The sequence below is a fragment of the Spea bombifrons genome, chromosome 1, assembly GCF_027358695.1.
Source record: "Spea bombifrons isolate aSpeBom1 chromosome 1, aSpeBom1.2.pri, whole genome shotgun sequence".
NCBI lineage: Eukaryota > Metazoa > Chordata > Amphibia > Anura > Pelobatidae > Spea > Spea bombifrons.
Window position 1 is genome coordinate 74,273,045 of NC_071087.1, and position 20,449 is coordinate 74,293,493.

General features: G+C 43.9%; 1 long non-coding RNA gene across 1 annotated transcript; it reads right to left on the reverse strand.

Moving 5' to 3' along the window:
* Positions 1 to 18,387: 18,387 nt before the first annotated feature.
* Positions 18,388 to 20,411, reverse strand: LOC128491585 (uncharacterized). Its single transcript, XR_008354033.1, has 2 exons — positions 20,124 to 20,411; positions 18,388 to 19,981 (listed from the first exon to the last, which is right to left on the reverse strand). It is a non-coding gene; the product is annotated as an uncharacterized LOC128491585 (long non-coding RNA).
* Positions 20,412 to 20,449: the final 38 nt, after the last annotated feature.

Sequence of the window (20,449 nt, forward strand, 5' to 3'; positions counted from 1 at the left end):
CAAGATCCTTGCCAACCGAATTAAGCCTTTCATGACATCGCTGGTTCATCCGGATCAGACGGGCTTCATCCCCGGGCGTGAAGCTAGGGACAGTACAAACACACCTCCACTCCAAACACACCTCCACTCCGACCATGCTGCTCTCCACGGATGCTGAGAAGGCCTTTGACAGGGTGGACTGGCCATTCATGCTGTCCAACCTGTCGCATATGGGTTTCGGCCCCGGATTGTTGACCTGGATTCGGTCCTTGTATTCCACTCCCTCAGCTCGCGTTCGGGTTAATGGCTGGCTCCCTCTCGGGTTCCTTTGCTATCCGAAACGGGACGAGACAGGGCTGCCCACTTTCCCCCCTGCTGTTTGTGCTCTCTGTCGAGCCCTTACTCCAAGCCGTGCGGAAGAACCCTGATATCTGTGGGTTACGAGCTGGGGGCACCCATCATAAAATTTTAGGTTACGCAGATGACCTGCTGTTCGTTGTGTCCCGCCCCCAGATCTCTCTCCCCAACATCCTCCGGGAGTTCTCTTTTTATGGTGCCCTTACAAACTTCAAAATCAATGCCTCCAAGTCAGAAATATTGAATATAAACCTTCCTCATGAGGTGGTCTGTCCCTTGAGGACCTCGTTCCCTTTTACCTGGTGTAATTCAAAGCTCAAATATCTCGGGACCTGGTTGTCGCCTGACCCTTCTCACCCTTACTGACTACTCTCCGGTCTAATCTGAGGTCCTGGAAGTCGTTGACGATCTCTTGGTTGGGTCGTATCAACGTGCTCAAAATGAACGTCATGCCTCGTTTTCTGTATCTGTTTCAGACCCTCCCTATCACTGTCCCCCCCTCTTTCTTCGCTTCTCTGCGCACGGTATTTCTTCGCTTTGTCTGGGGTTCTCGGGCCCCTAGGGTACGCCTTGCCACACTAATTCTCCCCAAATTTAAGGGCGGTCTGGCCCTGCCTTGCCCTCGCACTTATTATAGGGCGTGCCATCTGCTGCGTGTGCTGGAATGGTCCCACAGCCCAGCACACAAACAATGGGTGGCTGTTGAATCTGCCTTACTGGACCTTCCTATGCGCTCTTTACCATGGCTTCTGCCCCCTACTGCTCGGGGAGCGGCTTTGCCTCACCCCTTCATACGGGCTACTCTTGATGTCTGGTTTCAGGTTCTTCGGAAGACGCGCCTATCTTTGACACCCTCGCCGCTGACTCCTGTTCAGAATAACCCTGATTTCCCCCCTGGGATGGGCGGGGCCCTCTTCTCAGCCTTGTCTGGGGGCGGGAGGTCGGAGATCCGCACTTTCCTCTCCAACGAGGGTCTTAAGCCTCTGGATCAGCTTTCCCTTCGCACGCCTCCCTCTTTTTTAGACGCGTTCCACTACGCTCAACTACGTAACTTTGCGCGGTCACTCCCCCGGAGACATGACTTGTCCCGAGCACTCACAGTGTTTGAGGACCTATGTGTAGCTACTGAGCTCCCTCCACATGGCATTTCACGGCTATATGGTCTGCTCCTTGAGGCGCTTAACCCGGTGCCTCCTGCGTTTATGGGACGGTGGGAATCCGAGCTGCGGGTCGCTTTTACGATGGAACAATGGGAGAAGATATGCGTCTTCACTCATTGCTGCTCCAGGAGTGCCGGCGACCAGGAAATGTCATATAAGCTGATGGCCCTATGGTACCGTCCCCCTGCCTTGACTTCTATCTACCGCCCCGACGTGCCGAACAGGTGCTAGAGATGTGACGCATCCCCAGGCTCTCTCCTGCATTTGTGGTGGCAGTGTCCTCGTATAGTTCCTTTCTGGAAATCTGTCCATACCCAGTTGCAACGCCTCACGGACAGTGAAGTCCCGTTCACGCCCGAATTTTGTTTTCTCCTTCATACCCCCCTCTCGGAACGTTGGTTCCGCAGGTCTATTACGCGCCATCTTCTCACAGCGGCTAAGGCGCTCATCCCGCAGCACTGGGGTGATCCTGCCCCGCCTACCTTTAAGGAGTGGGTCCTCCGAGTTGAACAAACGAGGGTCCTGGAGGAGTTGCACCTGCTTGCCACAGGTGCGGAGGCGAGGTACCAGAAGACTTGGTTTCACTGGCTGGAGTTTGTCGCAGGCCCCCTTATACGCCCTCTTTTGGATTAGCTCCACAGAGATGTGTTCCCTTTGCGTTCGGCTGTGATGGCCGGGTGGGGTAGTTTTTGTTGTGGTGTTTGTGTGGTTTTTTTTTTTTTTGTTTGTTTTTTTCCTTCTCCTCTTCTTCCCCCCTCTTTCTTTTTTGTGTCTCTTTTTTCTCTCTTTCACTCTCCTTCTTTTCCTCTCCCTTCCCTCCTCCCTGTATTCCCCCCTCTATCCCCCGCCTCGGTGATTCCCCTTACGTTTTGAGGCAGCTGAAAAGGGAGCTCCTCTGGCTACCATGTATGCAACAACACGGTGCCCTTTGTACTAATTTGCGCACCCTTATCCTAGGGGTTATCATGTGTACCTCCTTATCTCTCGTCATATGGCTCTCCCGTGCACAAGTGCGCTGTTGTTATATGATCTGCCCATTTTACGATGTACTGTCAGCTATGTCTTAATGCCTCTCGCTGGGTTGCATTCTTTACGCACATGCTGCATCCTGCCTCTTGTATTGGGATATGTCACTGTAGGTCTCTTATTGTGACCATTGTTATTTGTTTTACCCCGCATTTTCTCCCTTTTTTCCTTCTGTATCCCCCCCCTTTTTTTTACTGCAAAAATTACAAAATAAAGAAATTTTGATTTACCCTAAAACAAGATATTGGGACACAAACTGCCCCCTTAATCTGCCTCCCAGAGACAACAGGGGCAGTAACGGGATTAACAATACAATAGGGAGGGAGACTGATTTATACAACATTAAACAATGGCGGTCACTCCCTGGTGGCAGATCCTGGCTGTCTGCTGGAGATAATCCCCTCAGCCAGTGATGAGAGGATACTGCTGGGGGTAGCCACAGAAGTCTTTACAAACCCAGGACCCATAGTCAATAGGGAGGAGGCTGGCAGTCAGGCTTCTCCAGTGGTCTCGGTGATGGAGGCTTCCGTCACAACATTGATAAACAGGTACATGTAGACAACCCAGCCTTTAATCCCCTTTAGCTACTGAATCTCCCCCTGGCAGCAATCCTGTTAATGGGATTAGTTTACACAATGGAGTTCCTGACTATGCAATCTTTGGCTGGAGCCATCTCTGTCTACCTTTGGGCCTTGTATGACAGGTCATTCTGTCACAACTACCTTGGAGGTTCTTTTTCCTCAGTTTACTTCCCTGACATCATTCTTTAGGACCATCCACTTTCCAGCTCCCTCCATTACAGCTACTCCTGAGCTGATGCACCAAACATCTTCACTTAAACGGGTAAATCTGTTAGGCTGCACAAGGTCAGGACTAGCTAAACCTTTCCTCTTCCCTCCCCCTCTGCTACCACGTGTAACTGTCACCCAGCTATGTGCCTGTTACCCAGCTATCTTATCTCCTCCCACTCCACTACCTACCCCCAATACACTCTGCTCCCCTTTCAAGGTTGCCAATCTATCTCAAAGTTGCAATTTGCTTCTCAAGATCTCCAATACGAGCTTCCAGAGAAGCCACTTACTCACACCTGCCACAGAGATATGGAACCTGGATGGATTCATCCAGGCACGCATACATGGAGCAAGATGTACACAGAGTCAGACCTTCAAGTATAGGAGAAAATAATAAATGAATGAATAATGAAAAATGTAAACATAAACAGTTAAAAAAAACAAAAATAAACAGTCAAAAATAAACATATATAAATATATATAAATAAAATAAAAAGTTAAGTTTGAAAGTTAGAACAAAAGAATAATAAAAAAAAACATTAAAAATCAAAAATTACCATCTTACCATCTCCATACGAGGTACATCCGATCCTCTCCCTGTTTCGTAAAGTTCCAGATATCAAGGGAGCAATCTCTCACTGGTACTCTCTCTTGGTTTCCAAATTTTCCACTCGTAAAATTGCCCCACATGCGGGCCTGGGAGAAAGAGTTACAGCAAACCTTTCCATCAGACTCTTGGTTTGAATCTGAAACTATGATGAGAGGAGTGTCTCACTGTCTGAATCATTTAGAACTTCAAAAAAAAAAAAAAATCAGCTGTAGATGGTACTTGACCCCAGTGAGACTCTCTTATATGGTCAGGGGCTACTCCAGACTTTGTTGGAGGGGATGTAGTCAGGAAGGATCTATGCTACACATACGGTGGTCCCAGGCCCGGACTAGGACAAAAAATAGGCCCGGGCATTTCAGACTGAGCAGCCCATTTTTATGAAAAAACATATGTACATACATATACATACTTGGTCATTCAACATGGGAAGCCTGAAGCCACAATTTAGTGTGACTATCCTTGAAATAAATATTATAGAGTAAATAACACAATACCTTATCTTTTCCACTAAATAATTTCAGGGCCTTGAATATTTTGTCCCCTGAAGTCACTACAAATTTAGGAGGGCGTTTTATCTTTGGATAAGTAAAAATGAAATAGTTCCTACTGTAAATAAAGGAAACAGATAACCAAACACACACACCAGGACAGGCTTTTCCACACCGATACCCAGACACACACACCAGGACAGGCTCTACCACACCGACACCCAAACACACACCAGAACAGGCTCTGCCACACCGACATCCAAACACACACACACACACACCAGGACAGTTAAAAAAAGAAGAAATGGTTCAGCACTCAACTCCCAGGAAGCTGGGAGCTAGCAGGAAAAAGGGCAAAACAAAAATAGAAAGCATAACAAAAATAGCAACGTTTCGGCCAAACAGATCCTTTTGAGCCTGACAAAGACCCTGTTTGGCCGAAATGTTGCTTTTTTGTTTTGCTTTCTTTGAATAAAGTAACCTAAGGATTGGAAGCTGATTGGAGTGCTGGGGTTCTTTTCTGTGTTTGTACACACAGCAGGACAGGCTCTGCCACACCCACACCCAAACACACACCCCAGGACAGGCTCTGCCACACTGACACCCGAACACACACACACACACTAGGACAGGCTCTGCCACACTGACACCCAGACACACACATCAGGACATGCTCTGCCACACTGACACTCAGACATACACACCAGGACAGGCTATGGACAGGCACACCAACATCCAAACACACACACACCAGGACAGGCTCTGTCACACCGACACCCAAACACACACACCAGGACAGGCTCTGCTACACTGACACCCACACACACACCAGGACAGGCTCTGCCACACCGACATCCACACACACACACACCAGGACAGGCTCTGCCACACCAACACCCAAACACACACCCCAGGACAGGCTCTGTCACACTGACACCCGAACACACACACCAAGACAGGCTCTGCCACACCGACACCCAAACACACACACAACAGGACAGGCTCTGCCACACTGACACCCAATCACAAACACCGGGACAGGCTTTGCCACACTGACACCCGCATCAAGAGGGTTTCCACGGACGGTTTCACTCAGCCTGCCTGTGGCATCTTTGCCCCCATAACAGCTTGCTTGTGGCAACTTTGCCACTAAAACAGCCTGCCTATGGCATCTTTGCCACCAAAACAGCCTGCCTGTGGCATCTTTGCCCCCCCCTACACATCCATGCTATCACACACACATATTCATTCACTCGTTCACAAATATTTATTCACTAATTCACAGATAATCATTCACTCATTCAGATATTCATTCATACATTGATACTCATTAATTCCCTCATTTAGATACTCATTCACATATACTCATTCACAAACATTAATTCACTCGCTCCTTCACAGATACTCATTAATTCACTCTTTCATTCAATCTCACATACTCCATACAGCCTCCCTCACCCCCTTACCTGAACTGATGATGTACGCGCCGCTCGCAGACTTCCGCGGATCTGCACAGGGGAAGCAGACGCGCAGGAGGGTACGTAAGTCACATGGCTCCGTTGGATTCCTGCGTCCCTCTGGCGGTAGAAGAGACGCTGCTCGCGCGCGTCTGCCATGTAAGTAGCGGGCCCGCTGCTAGAGTCGCGGGCCCGGTCGCAGTTGCTGCGGGCTTAAGAGGCAGGTGCTCCTTTTGCCCTGCGTTAAGGACGGCCGCATAGGCCCAGTCAGTCCGGTCTTGACTGGGCCTATTTTAAGGTAGGGGCCTGGAGCTGTATCCCCATTAGCCCCTAAGTCAATCCGGCCCTGCAAATGCCCGGTGTGCCCGATGGCCAGTCTGGGCCTGGGTGGTCCTGCCCAGTTCTATCCACCATACATCTCGTTCTCCATCTCCGATTGGACCCACTACCCGAAATTGCATTACTACAAATCTTCCCTGACCCCCTCCCTAACCCTGTGTGCAAATTGATTATTCATTTTTTCCTTGCTACAAAGTTGTGCATAGCGTGATTGGAAAACTGGTCCCTCACCCCAACTCGCAGTAATACTGCAGTAAAAGTGCAGTATTGCAGTTTTTTCATGTCCAAAAAACTGCAGTATTACATCAGAAAAACTGCAGTAATTTTTTCGTAAGGGCGTGCTACTCATTGTATGACATTTGCTGTTATACCGTTTGTACCCGTTGTTTTTTACATTCGCTCCTGCCAACACTGTATGCCATCCTCTGTTTCCTTTCGTTTGCTTTTGTTTATTGGTTTTGTTATTATTTACACTTTACACTACACGTACTCATAACGCCTGTACGGCTGTACATCTCCACTTCATTTCTTATACAAGATATTCTACACCCACACAACTTAAATATAAAACTCTGGATCCTTTTTTTCTGCCGCTTTAGATCTCAGCCCACCATCACATATAGCCCACACTGCTCCCTGCAGGTCATGGTCACCATCTTTCCTTCACGGGATCCCACGTATTTCTTCTAATGGCTGTTAGCCACTCGTCCAGATGTGTATCCTGGATTGATCCATTTTGTTTCCATGACATCTGATACACTGTCAAGTTACTTTACGGTATCTCATTTTACAGATCTGAATAAAAATCTTTTAATTATCAAAAAAAAATAAAAAATCTAAAGTTACAAAATAAAATAAAAATTTAAATAAAAAGTACCCTGTCTAAACGCCATTTCTCTTTTAAACTCCTGGTGCATACACAGACAATCTGAATCTAGCATGGCACAGGCAGGCTGTTTGGAAGCAAATGTGGCACTATGGGACATGTTGCTTGGTGAGTTTTAGGGCCCCGGGGCAATTTTTGCACTGGGGACCTGTGGTTTCTAGGTACGCACCTGCTGGGCTACACTTACTTGGGCCTCCAGGACCTTCCAAAATGCAGCTGCCCTGCTAAGTAGGCACTGCTAGCACTGCTATAGCACATTTAGAGCATTCAATTGAAACTCAATTTGTAAAAAACATTTCCTACTCAAGACAAGATAGTATAGTGTATAGTGGCGAAGTAGATCAGGTAAGCAATATCTGACTTGGCTGACAGGAAAGCAGCTCTTCGTGTCACGAGAGAGCTGATTTGATGAAAATAGTAGTGATGCCTTGGGAGAAATAAATCTTTCCTGATCATATTTCTGGAGCTGCTGCTTTGAGTAACCTGGATATGTTCTCCAAGCACCATAATCTCAATGTTCAGAACCTTCCCGAGATGACAGAACTGCCATATTGTAAGTGTCTACTCTTTTTTTGTTGTCTACACACTCAATGTAGAAATGCAAACAGATAATTATACGTACCAAGAATTGGGCAACATTTATTCCTCACCCAATAAAGTTGAGTTTTGTCTTGCTTTGGTGATACGCCTTTTTAATGACATAGGAAGGTATTGGGAAGAGGATGTCCTTTCTTTTAATTCCATAAGTCACTTTCAAGACACACACGCTAACATACTCAAAGACACATGTTCACACACTGACATACCCACACACTTTCTCTAAAATACCTAGGCACTCGCACTAATGTTCACACAATAAAATACACACACAAACATAGCCAGACACAAAGACACATACATAGCCAGACATATGTTCAGATACTGACAACTCAACACACGCATACTAATATACCCAGACACACACACTAACATTTTTGCATTATTGTTTTTGTGTGGGACAGCAGGATTCCCACACGGGAGCGGGATTGTCTGTAGCGATTTGTATGCATCTTAGACCCTGCATTTTTACACACACTAACATACTCAGACTGACGCACACATACATGAGAAAAATGTTGTTCCCTGTCCAGTCGGTTCAGCCGAAAACTTGACAAAGGGCAAGATGACAGCGCTTGTGGTAACGTCCCCCCCTTGACTGGAGGATCAGGGAGAGGACATCACCCTCAGTTTAACTTTTAGGCTCAACTGACAGTCTGAATGGTTTATGACGTAGATAAAGAGGTAAGTAATCAGGACTTACCTCTTTATCCCTACAACTCCCAGAGTATACCAAAGGGGGGGGGTTGCGGTGTCGCATTGTACCATAATCTCTGATCCCTGTTGGCCCACTTTTGTTTTTAACTTTAATTTTCTTTTTTTTACACTTTTCTGAGGCTCCTGATCAGTCTCTGAATTGGCCTTCCCCAAACTGGTGCCACAAATGGAAGCATACAATTGTCTAAAATGTTTTTGTATGCTATAGCATTAAAATTACCCTTTGCTGGAACTAAGGGGCCTAACCCAAACCCTGAGAAACAGCCCTAGATGACCAAACTTTACAGTAGGCACTGTATTCTGCCAAACTCAGATTCATCCATCAGATTTCCTTAGTGATGCCTGATCCATTCTACTGCCAATGTTTGTCAGTATAAGACATAGCATGCCTATGTGCTTGATTGTGCACACCTTTTGGCAATAGGTGTGGCTGAAACACTAAAACTCAATAATTAGGAGTGTCCACATACTTTTGGTCATGTAGTAAATTTTCAGTATACTCAATATTATTCTGCCACCTACAGGTGTTCGGTATTACTGCATCCAGCTTATCTACCCTTACGTTCTGCAATTTGTAATGCAGTAAAAAAAATTCTGGCACCTACAGGTGTTTGGTTTTACTGCAATTACTCTACTATTACATACAGCAATTTGTAATGCACTAAAAGATCAGTAGCACCTGGCTATAAATTAACCAAACTCCTATGGCACCAGAATGTAAAGATCAGCCTTTGAAGGATTAGATAACAACTTCACGATGTTTAAGGTGAAATTCCTTACGGAGGCATCTGTCTCAGTGCAGTCACTTCATACTGAGCAGCAGAATATGACATCATATCCCGGCGCTCAGCAGTGAAGCTGCGTCAGAGCAGAGAGACAGAGGTCTTGCGCGCCCACCTCAGGACTTCAGCAGGGTAACTGAACTAAAAAGGGGGCTAGATAGTGAGAAGGGGGAGAGGCTTTATAGTGAGAAAGGGGGGTAGTAAGAATATTGAAATAAATAAAAGAAACATATAGGAGAGATATCATGCGTGCAATCTGGGTGCTGGGCAAGTTCTCTGGGTACAACCTGGGTGCTGGGGAAATTCATTTGAGTGCAATGTTGGTGCTGGGGCAAGTCCTATATGTGCAATCTGGGTGCTGAGCAAGTTGTTTAGATGTAACTTGGGTGCTGGGACAAGTCCTGTGGATACAATCAGGGTGCGGCCGCAAGTCCTATGAGTGAATTCTGGGTGCTGGGCAAGTCCTATGAGTGCAATCTGGGAACTGCAGCAAGCCCTGTGCATGCATCCTGGGTGCTGTGGTAAGTTATATGAGGGCAAGTTCTCTGGGTACAGCCTGGGTGCTGGGGCAGTTCATTTGAGTGCAATGTTGGTGCTGGGGCAAGTCCTATATGTGCAATCTGGGTGCTGAGCAAGTTGTTTAGATGTAACTTGGGTGCTGGGACAAGTCCTGCGGATACAATCAGGGTGCTGCCGCAAGTCCTATGAGTGAATTCTGGGTGCTGGGCAAGTCCTATGAGTGCAATCTGGGAACTGCAGCAAGCCCTGTGCATGCATCCTGGGTGCTGTGGTAAGTCCTATGAGGGCAATCTGGGTACTGGGCAAGTCCAGTGGATGCAACCAGTTTTAATTTCTTGATCTGTGATGAATCAATGTTCATGTTCTTAATTGTGGATTTTGATAGTTTCTTCTAGCTGGTCCTTTTATATATAATTAAACTGGCCCTTAATAACGTATAATTATTGGACACAATATAGCTACTTGGTGTAAAAACTAGGAAAGCTTGAATCAATGGCCCAGCACATACAATTAAAAAGTGATATTAATACACTGATCTTGGGAGTCATTGCTGTACCAATGTCAGTATCTGGTTCTTTATAAAGTGATGGGAGAGACTGTGGTACAGTATATCTTGTTATACTGGTAAGAGATGCACTGTACTCACCTCAGTGTCTGGATAGCTATATAATGATAGGGGTCATAGTGTTGTGGTTATGGTGATGGGAGTTGTGGTAAACTACTGTCAAGCTCAGAATTTATATATTGATGGGAGTTATACTGTACCACTGTCAGGCTCAGTATATATTGATGGGAGTATCACCCTCAGTGTCAAAATGTGAATAAATCACTGGGTTTGGGGAAATTTATCTATGATTTTTTTAAATTCAGATAAATAACAAGGAAATTCATGATATTGCAATTTTTCTCAAAATAACCTCTGTATAGATATAGTGTGTGTGTGTGTGTGTGGGGGGGGATTTTCTGTTCTTGCATCGGGCTCAAAAAGAGCTAGCTACCGCTTTTCCCCTCTCTCTCGGCTTCTTCTTTAACCCCTTCACGACAAAGCTCGTACATGTATGGGGCTGCTGTTTAATACCTACATCGCAGGATCCACGGAAGCCTCACATGTGGGGCTGGCTGTGGATCATGGGAGGAAAGCCCTCCCCCGAAAAATAATGGCAGCCGGCTAAAACAGTACATATGAAGCGATCAGCAATCACTTCCTAAGCATAATCGGTGTTGCTGGCACAACCCCCTGCCCTGATCGCTCCGAAAAGCAACCACAAGCACCATGAGTGGATGGCATTGCCGCCACTCACATGATGGCAGTGCCAACGGCCAGATCAATGAGTTCACAATGGAGGTCAATTGAGCCCAGCTCACTAATCACATTGTGATTAGTAAAATGAAATAAAAAATTAATACAAACATTTTAAAAATAAGGTAATATGTCAAAATAATCCCCCACTGTCACAAAAAAGTCCAAATGAATATATATAATATTTATAAATATTATATATATGTTTTTTTAGGAGCAAGTCCTACAATTAGCGCTATATCTTCACAAAACTTGGGCACAGTGACCAGATGTCCAAATGCCAAAAAAAAAAATCACACCTCTTTGGCTTTTTACCTCCCAAATAACCCAACAAACCCATGCATTGGGGTATTGCTGTACTCAGGAGATGAACACATATTGGGGTGTTGTGTGACAGTGACACATACCAGGAGCGGCAAATTCACACATGAAGTAAAATGTGTGTGAAATAAATACAAAAAATGACTACCATAAAGTTTGACTAAGGCTAATGGTAGAATTGGTGCACGGAAAGGGCTAAAATAGCATTTGAAATACCCTGGGGTGTCTAGTTTTCAAAAATATATGGTTTGATGGGGCGTTGGCCGGCTTCAAAAATACTCAAAATAGCACATGAGGCAAAATGACCAGATTTTGGGAAAAAATGGTTTTGAAATAGCAAAACACTACGTGTACTTATTGCCCAATAACTTTCAAAAAAAAAGCAAAAAAACATTGGGTATTTCTAAACTCAGGACAAATAGCAGAATCTATTTAGAAGGTTTTTTCCTTAGTTTTTTGCAGATGAGTAAAATATTTTTTCAAATAAAAGTGGGAAAAAGTCTTTTTTTTTGTTGTAAATTAGATATGATAAAAATAATGGTATTTAAAGAAAGCCCAGCTTGTCCTGTAAAAACAATATATAAATGTGTGTGGGTGCACAAAATGCGAAAGAAGAAAATTACAGCTAAACAGCAACTTTTAAAAGAGCCTTTGTCCCAAAGTGCAGGGGCGGGCTGGGCCGGGTGGCCGGTGGGCCGGCCGGATGGCCAGCAGACGAATATTTAACGCCGCCACAAACTAAGCGGCTGCGAGCGGGATTGAATGCGGCCGTCGTACCCGCCGCGGCTGCCGCTCATCTGAGGGTGCCGGCATGCCTCCAGAAACTATGCACGTGGCAACTGTGGCTGTGCGTCGGGACTTGATGTCAAATCCCGGTGCACAACACTGAAGTCACGCCCACCATCTTCCACGCTCTATGCACCGGAAGGACAGGACACAGAACAAGAAGAAGAGGAAGAACGAAGAGGAGGAGGAAAAGTGACAGTGACACAAGAAAGGTAGGACAAGATTCAGGGAGAGTGGATTAGTGAGTGTGTGAGTGATGGGTGTTATGCTGAATGTTTGTGAATGAGGGTTTCAGATAGCATGAATGTGTAAGTGTTGGGGGATAGCATGGCATAGGGAGGCTGTAATCACATTCCTTTCATGCACAGATTCCAGCATATACTGGCTGCCTAGGCATGATAGGAGTGTGATCAATTATTTTTTTTGGTCCAACTTTGGTGCGGACAGAATAATTCAATAACAGTATTAATATATACATATATATGATTGCAAACAGCAATCAGACTCCTATCATGCTAAGTCAGCCAGCACATGCTAGAACCTGGGCATGATAGGATTGTGATTGCTGTTAATTATATATATATATATATATATAGGTCTCCAATAGTAATTTTAGCATTTCTTTAGTATGTTGTCATGCTTAGGGTGACCACATTTTATTTCTGCCATTCAGGTACACACTATGAAGAGCATGAGATCACACACACAGGTGTGTGTATACATATATGTATATATATATATATTTATATATATATTTATATACATATATATACATACATATATATATATATATATATATATATATATATCTATATCTATATACACATATATACATATATATATACACATACATATATACATACATATATATATATATATACCGTATTGGCTCGGATATAGGCCGCCCCCGTATATAGGCCGCACCCTAAAAGTTTGGTGCTTTTTTTAAAGAAAGTTTTTTTCTTTAAAAAAGCACCAAAAAAACATGCTGCCACTCCCCCCCCGAGATATGCTGCCACCAGTGGCGGAACTACCGGGGTCGCAGGGGTCGCGACTGCGACCGTGCCCTGGAGTTCTGCCAGTCAGGGGGGCCAAAGGGGTGCCGAGCGGTTGCTGAAAACGACCGCTCGGCACCTCTTGGGCCCCCCTGACTGACAGAAATCCCGGACTCCGCTGCTGCAGCCGTCACCTGCCTCAGCGCTGCCCAGAGTGCAGTGTTGGGAGCGTGAGGCGTTTGTCTCGGCTGCCGGCGCTTCACGTTGAGCAGTAGTTGACGGTAAGTGACCTACAAAGGGGGGTGGGGAGGGAGTGGGTAGATCGTGAGAAGGGGGAGTGGGTAGATCGTGAGAAGGGGGAGTGGGTAGGGAGGGAGAGGGGAGATCGTGAGAAGAGGGGGTAGGGAGGGAGATAGAGAGAAAGGGATAGATGGGTTGGGGGGGCCCGTAACAGATTCTCGCACCGGGGCCCTGAGGTTTCTAGTTACGCCCTTGGCTGCCACTGTCCTCCTCCCCCCAACCGAGATATGCTGCCACTGTCCCCCCCCCCGAGATATGCTGCCACTCTGCCCCCCCCCGACTTACCAGAGCAGACTCCCGGGTGTCTTGCGGGGCCGTCAGCGGATGTGCCGGCACCGGAAGTTGTATACGCGTATTGCGTAGATGTCCCCCGTCGGCCCCGCAAGACACCCGGGAGTCTGCTCTGGTAAGTCTTGGGGGCAGAGGTTAAACGCATCGTGCGGACGGTCACTGGCTGCGGCGATGCGGGTAAACAACCTCCGCTGCCGGGACATCTGCTCGATGCACTTAGACAACCTCCTGTGCCGGCATCCCCCCACCGTGGAAAGTGCTGGCAGGGGAGGCTGTCTGAGTGTATCGGAGAGTAGGATACAGGTCCCCTGCACCGCTGCGGGGGATCTGTATCCTAACCCCGCTGCCTGTCCGGCGCCCGGGACTGCATGTCACGGGCGTCGGGCGCTAGACCCCGAATATAGGCCGCACCCCCACTTTAAAGACTTAAAGTGGGGGAAAAAAGTGCGGCCTATATTCGAGCCAATAGGGTATATATATATATATATATCTATATATATATATCTATATATATATATCTATATATATATATCTATATAGATATATAGATATATATATACACATGCATTAGACAAGCATTTTTAACTACATAATATGTACTTTGAAGTAAAGACTATGATTGAAATATGATTTAAAAATTACAGCTGAACTGGCAGTTTCTTTAATATTAGCCCCTGCTGCCGATATATATATATATATTTATATTAGCCCCTTGCTGCCAATACATTTTACATTGAAAAGATTTTACCCTACGCAAGCATTCCCTGGGGCCACGCTCCCTAGCATGCAAACACTCCCTCCACTCCCGCACCAAAAAATAAGTATAGATCAAATAAACAACAGAGAACAGCACTTGCATGTATAGATCAACTGAATAAGACATACAAACCTTATATTTGCAGGTATACATAAATGTGTGGAAAGATAGCATAGCAGGTATAGATCAACACATTAACACAAACCCAGCTTTACATGTATAGATCAATTGAAATTCACATGTGAACTCAGCACTGAAGGCATTAAATCAGACATACAAATCCTGTATTTGCAGGTATACATAAATAATGTATGGAACATAGCATTGCAGGTATAGACCAACAGAACACACAAGCCCAGCTTTGCAAGTATAGATCAATTGGAATACACATGAAAAAGCATTAAAAGTATAGATAAAAACCCCTAAATTACAGGCATAGAACCTGACAAGCACCCAGATAACACACATGCCATCTTGTCATCTTTGTCCCCAAACAGCCTGTCCTATGCCATCTTTGTCCCATAAACACCCTGCCTGTGCCTGTCACAATCCCGGGTCCCGGCAAGCACGGGCAAGCTAATGCCCGTGCGCGACGGGCACCATGAGGTGGAGACCCCCAGAGACAAGTACTTACCCGATCTCGGCACATCCATGGTTCCTGAGTAGAATACGGGGGCGTGTCGTCACAGCATAGCTGGGGGCGTGGTCTTGATGGCAGGCTGAAGCTGCATCAGTGATGTCATCCAGTGGGTGGAGCTTAGGTCTGGCACAGGATTTAAAAATCCGGAAATCATCCTCCCAGTTACCCTGTTGTGGTCTTGCTGTGTGCACTGTGCGGTTTAGTCTCCTGAGTATATTGACCCTTTGCTTGCCTGCTGATTTTGTACCGCTACCTTCTCTGATTTGGCTTCCGATTTGGCTCGTCTGACTACCCTCTCTGGATTTTGACCCCGGCTTGTTCGACTACCCTCTCTGGATTTTGACCACGGCTTGTATGACTACCCGATTTTGGTGCTCTGACCCAGCTTTCCTGACTACCGTTTTGGCATCATCTCCACCCTGCGGGATCCTTTACCAGATCCTTCTACGCTTTACCAATACCTTGTTGATCCAACTCCGTTCCAATATTACCTACCTCTACCTGGCCTCCTTACTGTTGGGATCCTCTAAATCCTGGGGTGCTGCCGCCGGGGGCTTCTCCTTCAGCAGTAGTACTTTGGGTAGAAAAACTTCTGCGGTAAGTGCCAGTGTGGTGGTGGTCGTGACAGTGCCATCTTGGTCCCCAAGGCTCAAACACCCTGCTTGTGCCATCTTTGCCTTTCCACAAATCAATTATACATCTATGATACACACTTTTACAGTCACTTACTAATTCACACAATCATTTATTCTCTCACCCAGCCACACAAATCTTTTACACATATTCATAAATGCATTATCATTCAATAATTCTCTCCCTCATTCAGACAATTCATCCACACATTAATTCATTCTCACTCACACAATTCATCCACACACTAATTCATTCATTCTGACTCTTTATTTCAATATTCTTACTACCCCATTTCTCACTATCTACCGCTCTCCCTTCCTTTCTCACTATCTACCCCCTCTCCCCCCCTTCTCATTATCTACCCTCTACCCCCTCTGTCTCCCTGCTCTGCCACGGTGCGTGCTGCGTCACTGCTGAGCGCCATAATATGACTACCGAGCTAGAGGCCTTGCGGAGGAGAATGAGGGGGGTTGAGCAGTTGCTGAAAACTTCATTAGCGACCGATCAGCGCCCCCTCTCTCTCCTCCACATAAAAATCTTTTGACTAGGGTGACCACATGTGGTCACCCTAGTCAAACTGCTTGTATCTCTAAATAGTTTGGAAAATCATTGTTGTTTGCTGGAAACACCTAAAGCTTCTAAGCCCACCTTCTAGTATATCTGAATTTGCCTTTATACTTTTACACATAATTAGGAGATAAAGCATCTTTATGGTAGTGTGGACTGAAATTTGAATGAATCTTCTAGATCATGGACCAAATGTGTCCATTGTATGGGTATTCTCCATGTTATAGGAAGCAGTTCCTAACTCTTGAGTTTTGCCCAAGGTCCCCTGGAAAACTCTGAGTCGCTGGAGCTGAGTTCTGACATGCGCCACTACTGTCACGACAGAGGTACAGGCTGTGGATCCGCGCTGCAGAAAAGAGATTTGGGCCGATAACCACTGATAGCAACGTAGAAAGTACAAGATAATTCAGGAACAAAAATAAAAAATAATAATAATTTCTGATGGCCAGGCAAAAGAGTAGTCGGAGTCACAAGCAAAGGTCAGGGCAGGCAGCAAACTACGTAGGTCAGGAACAAGCTGGAATCAATACCAGGAAGATAATGCAGGTCAAACGCTAGTGTAGGCAATAAGGCACTATCACAGGCATGAAACTAGATCCTCCTACTCACCTAATTAGGGGGAGGAGAAATAAAGATAAATGTCACTTTAAGAACGGCTCTCATGATGTCGAGACCCGCCCCCGTCAAGATCCCTTGAACTCGGTGGGGACACGCGTCTAGGAGGATAGAGCCGGCGGCGGCTCCTGTCAACGGAATGAGCAGGGAGCTGAACGCGCGGGCTCCGTCTCAGCATCCCTGCTTCTGGAAGAGAAGACGTCACGGAGGAGGTAACAACTACACACCCATTCCACCTTAAACAGTGTAGTGTCATGCGACGTCAGCGGAACCACCCACATCCCTCAAGGGGGGCTCCAGGCAGACAAAAGTTGCCAGGTATGGCCATATCATGCCTAGTTCTAATAAAATGCCACATAATCAATGTGTGATGCATTCAGGAGCATACCAAGATATTCTCCTTGCACATGCTTAGTAGAACTCTTATTATTAAACAGGAATTAAGCTCCTATTGAAAACATTTGGAATAGCAGCAGCCAATCACATATATGCTCTAAGAAAGCTGATGTTTTGTTGATGTGATTGTGGCTTCATTGACTTCAATGAGCATGTACAAAAAGTGTTTGCACTATTGCTTCCTGGTTTTATTAGCTGCAGCCAGGAGTGGAAGTAAACTAGACAGGGGTCTAATTTTCTAACACCAATAACTAACAAATATGCATGTAGTATGCATGGAGTAAAACGAAATGAGTCCATGTAAAATACCATTCAGCAAATCTAAGTTTTACTCAACAGAATCATCGGGCCACAGAGGAGATGGGGAGCTGCAGCTTCTACCTAAGGTAATTTATTTTAAAAGAAAGCATTTTAAGTATGTATTATTTCACATGGTAACAAAAATGTAAACTCCTTGACCTGCCAAACCTTTCTCTAGCTTGCAGATTAATATTTCTCAACTGTAACCAGAAAAGATCTGTGGGTGCCCCATTCAAGACATTTTTATATATTGAACTGCCTGTTTGATAAGTATGCACTTTTCATTATCTAACTCCAGGAAATAATACTTAAATTATATGAATGCAGTAGGGGTTTTTAGGCTTTTTCTAAATTCAATATCTTTAGTGTCACTATTTCATGCATGGTTCAACATAATTACTAGGCTTGACTTGTTGCTAGGTCTTGTAAACTTAATGCAATTGATCCAACTATTCCAAATGAAAAAAAAAACATTTTCAAAATATAGTTTCCTTATCTTAAAACAGATTTGAAAACAGTTTGTGTTTGAGTAATATGTCTTAAGACAGCTGCACAAGAACAAGTAATCCAAAATATCACATGACTGATAAGGACAGTATCTTGGTCTGTAAATAAAGGAAGTTTATTGGAACAAACAAAGATAAAACCAGGTTTTGTCTATTCTATTCTACATGACTGCGTACAGCACAGTAGGTTATGCTCAGAGAAAAATATTTTCTTCCATGGAACTTCCCATTTAAATCTCTAATAAGATTTTCAATAAATCCCACATACTCAGTAACATTTTAAGTACTTTATTAACTTGGAATATACACACAATGATTATTAAAGTTTATTAAATGTCTATTTATGCATCAAATGAGTCAAAACAAGTTTAAATTTTATTAAACACCAACAGTATTTCTATTTACCAATAATTCAATTAGAAAATTCATCAATGTTCATTTAGAGTGCTACATAATTAAGATTACCTTTGGCTTGCTTAAAAAGAAAAAGAAAAAAATATTGCACTCAAAATGTACCATACTAATAACATAAGCAACAAGTGTGCATGGAAACACCCCCAAACAACATTAATGTATAAATGAGTGTTTGCATGCAAATAAATATCTACAGACCTTTATTTTTGGTAGAGCGGAAGGCATATAGTTTAAGTTTTGTCCATTTCAGTTTTCTGTGGTTATAGATCAAATATTTAAGGAAATTATCTATATTTTACTTTACCATGATCTAGTTTTGCATATTTACCATGGATATTTATTTAAGCCTCCAACTTCAAAAGTGGGAGGAAGCTTGAGCAATGCAAGTTAATGAAGCCCATCGTTGTCAAGCTGCTAAATATAGTGCTGTGTTTTGCTTAAATATCTCGACTCCAAGTTGCAAAAAAGATGCTTCGTATGGGCCCTGGAATTATGGGCACAAAGCACAGAACAAGTCAACAACACAATTAAATATTAGTAGCCTATTTGACAGCATCAGGTGTAATAAATCTGTACCCATAAAACTGTTCAAAAGGTGTTTAAATCCCATGACCCTAACTACGGGCTTAAAGGCAGTAAAGATTATGCACAGCTTTTGGCATAAAAATAGTGCTTTTTTTTTTGTTTTTTTTTAAATAATGTCTGGCAGGTTAATTAAGTATACCGGCACTACACAATAACATTAAACACAATGTTAAAAGCTAAAAACACCAGCCATTTCATTTTATTGGGTGGTACTCATTCAAATAACGGTGCTTGGTCTATACGCATAAATTATGCAATGAAATAATTTAGGTAATAACTAAATCATGCTATTAGCTTATTTGTGCGAGGGCCAGGTATAGTATTGTGAATATTGTTCAACAAGATAAATGAGACATGATTACGAACATCCAAAAGCAGCACTAAATTATCCTGCATGACTGAAAACCTTACAAACCAATGAATCACCCCTCTAGACCACTATATTATTCCAAAGATTAGTTAAGTATAGATATTTAACATTCCTTTTGTCATCTCTTCTATTTATGAAAATACTTTAGAATGAATTAATCCTTCCAAACTGGAAAACCTAAGTCATATTTGCCCAGGCATCGTCTATGTGTGTAAATACACACACACACACACACACACACACAAATGTCTATGGAAACATTCAAAAAATACACATACATTCCCCAAGTGACTGATTTATAAAACATATGTGGCTGAGTTACAGATGTAGCTTACAAACATTTTCATACACTAAACATAGCACAAAATATATATTTACGAGTACAAATGGAACTCGGGTTCACATTGATTGTCTCAGCAAGTGTTAGATTTATTGACAAAACACTGGGAAGATTTTATTCCTAAAATCAGTCTACCAAAATAAAACGATTTGGAATACTTAAAAAAAAAAAATAAAAAAAAAAAACAACAACAAAAAAACCCCCCAACAACTGGCAGTGTGTGAAAATGTATAATTTAGCCATTTTTTTTCGGTACTACATTTTTTGTAAATGGACCATAGTGTCACTTTCTCATCCACTTATTAAAAAAAACAACAAAACAAACTGATTTTGCTTGTGACATTAACAGGTTAAAAAGAAAACAGGAGGACATTCATTATTCAGGGGTTTTATGCTACAGTCATGATTTTTACGTTAAATTAAAATTAGTGCATTCTATAAATGTATATTCCACATGAACTGCAAATTGATTAGCTATCCTATCCATCCGCATTAGCTATGACATGGAAATGGCAACCTTCTTAACCTCTGATTAACAACCTCTGATTAACAACCTCTGGCAAACCAGAAGTTTTCAGAAACTACCACTCACTATTTATGATGAAAATGTAGTTGATAAGTGCAA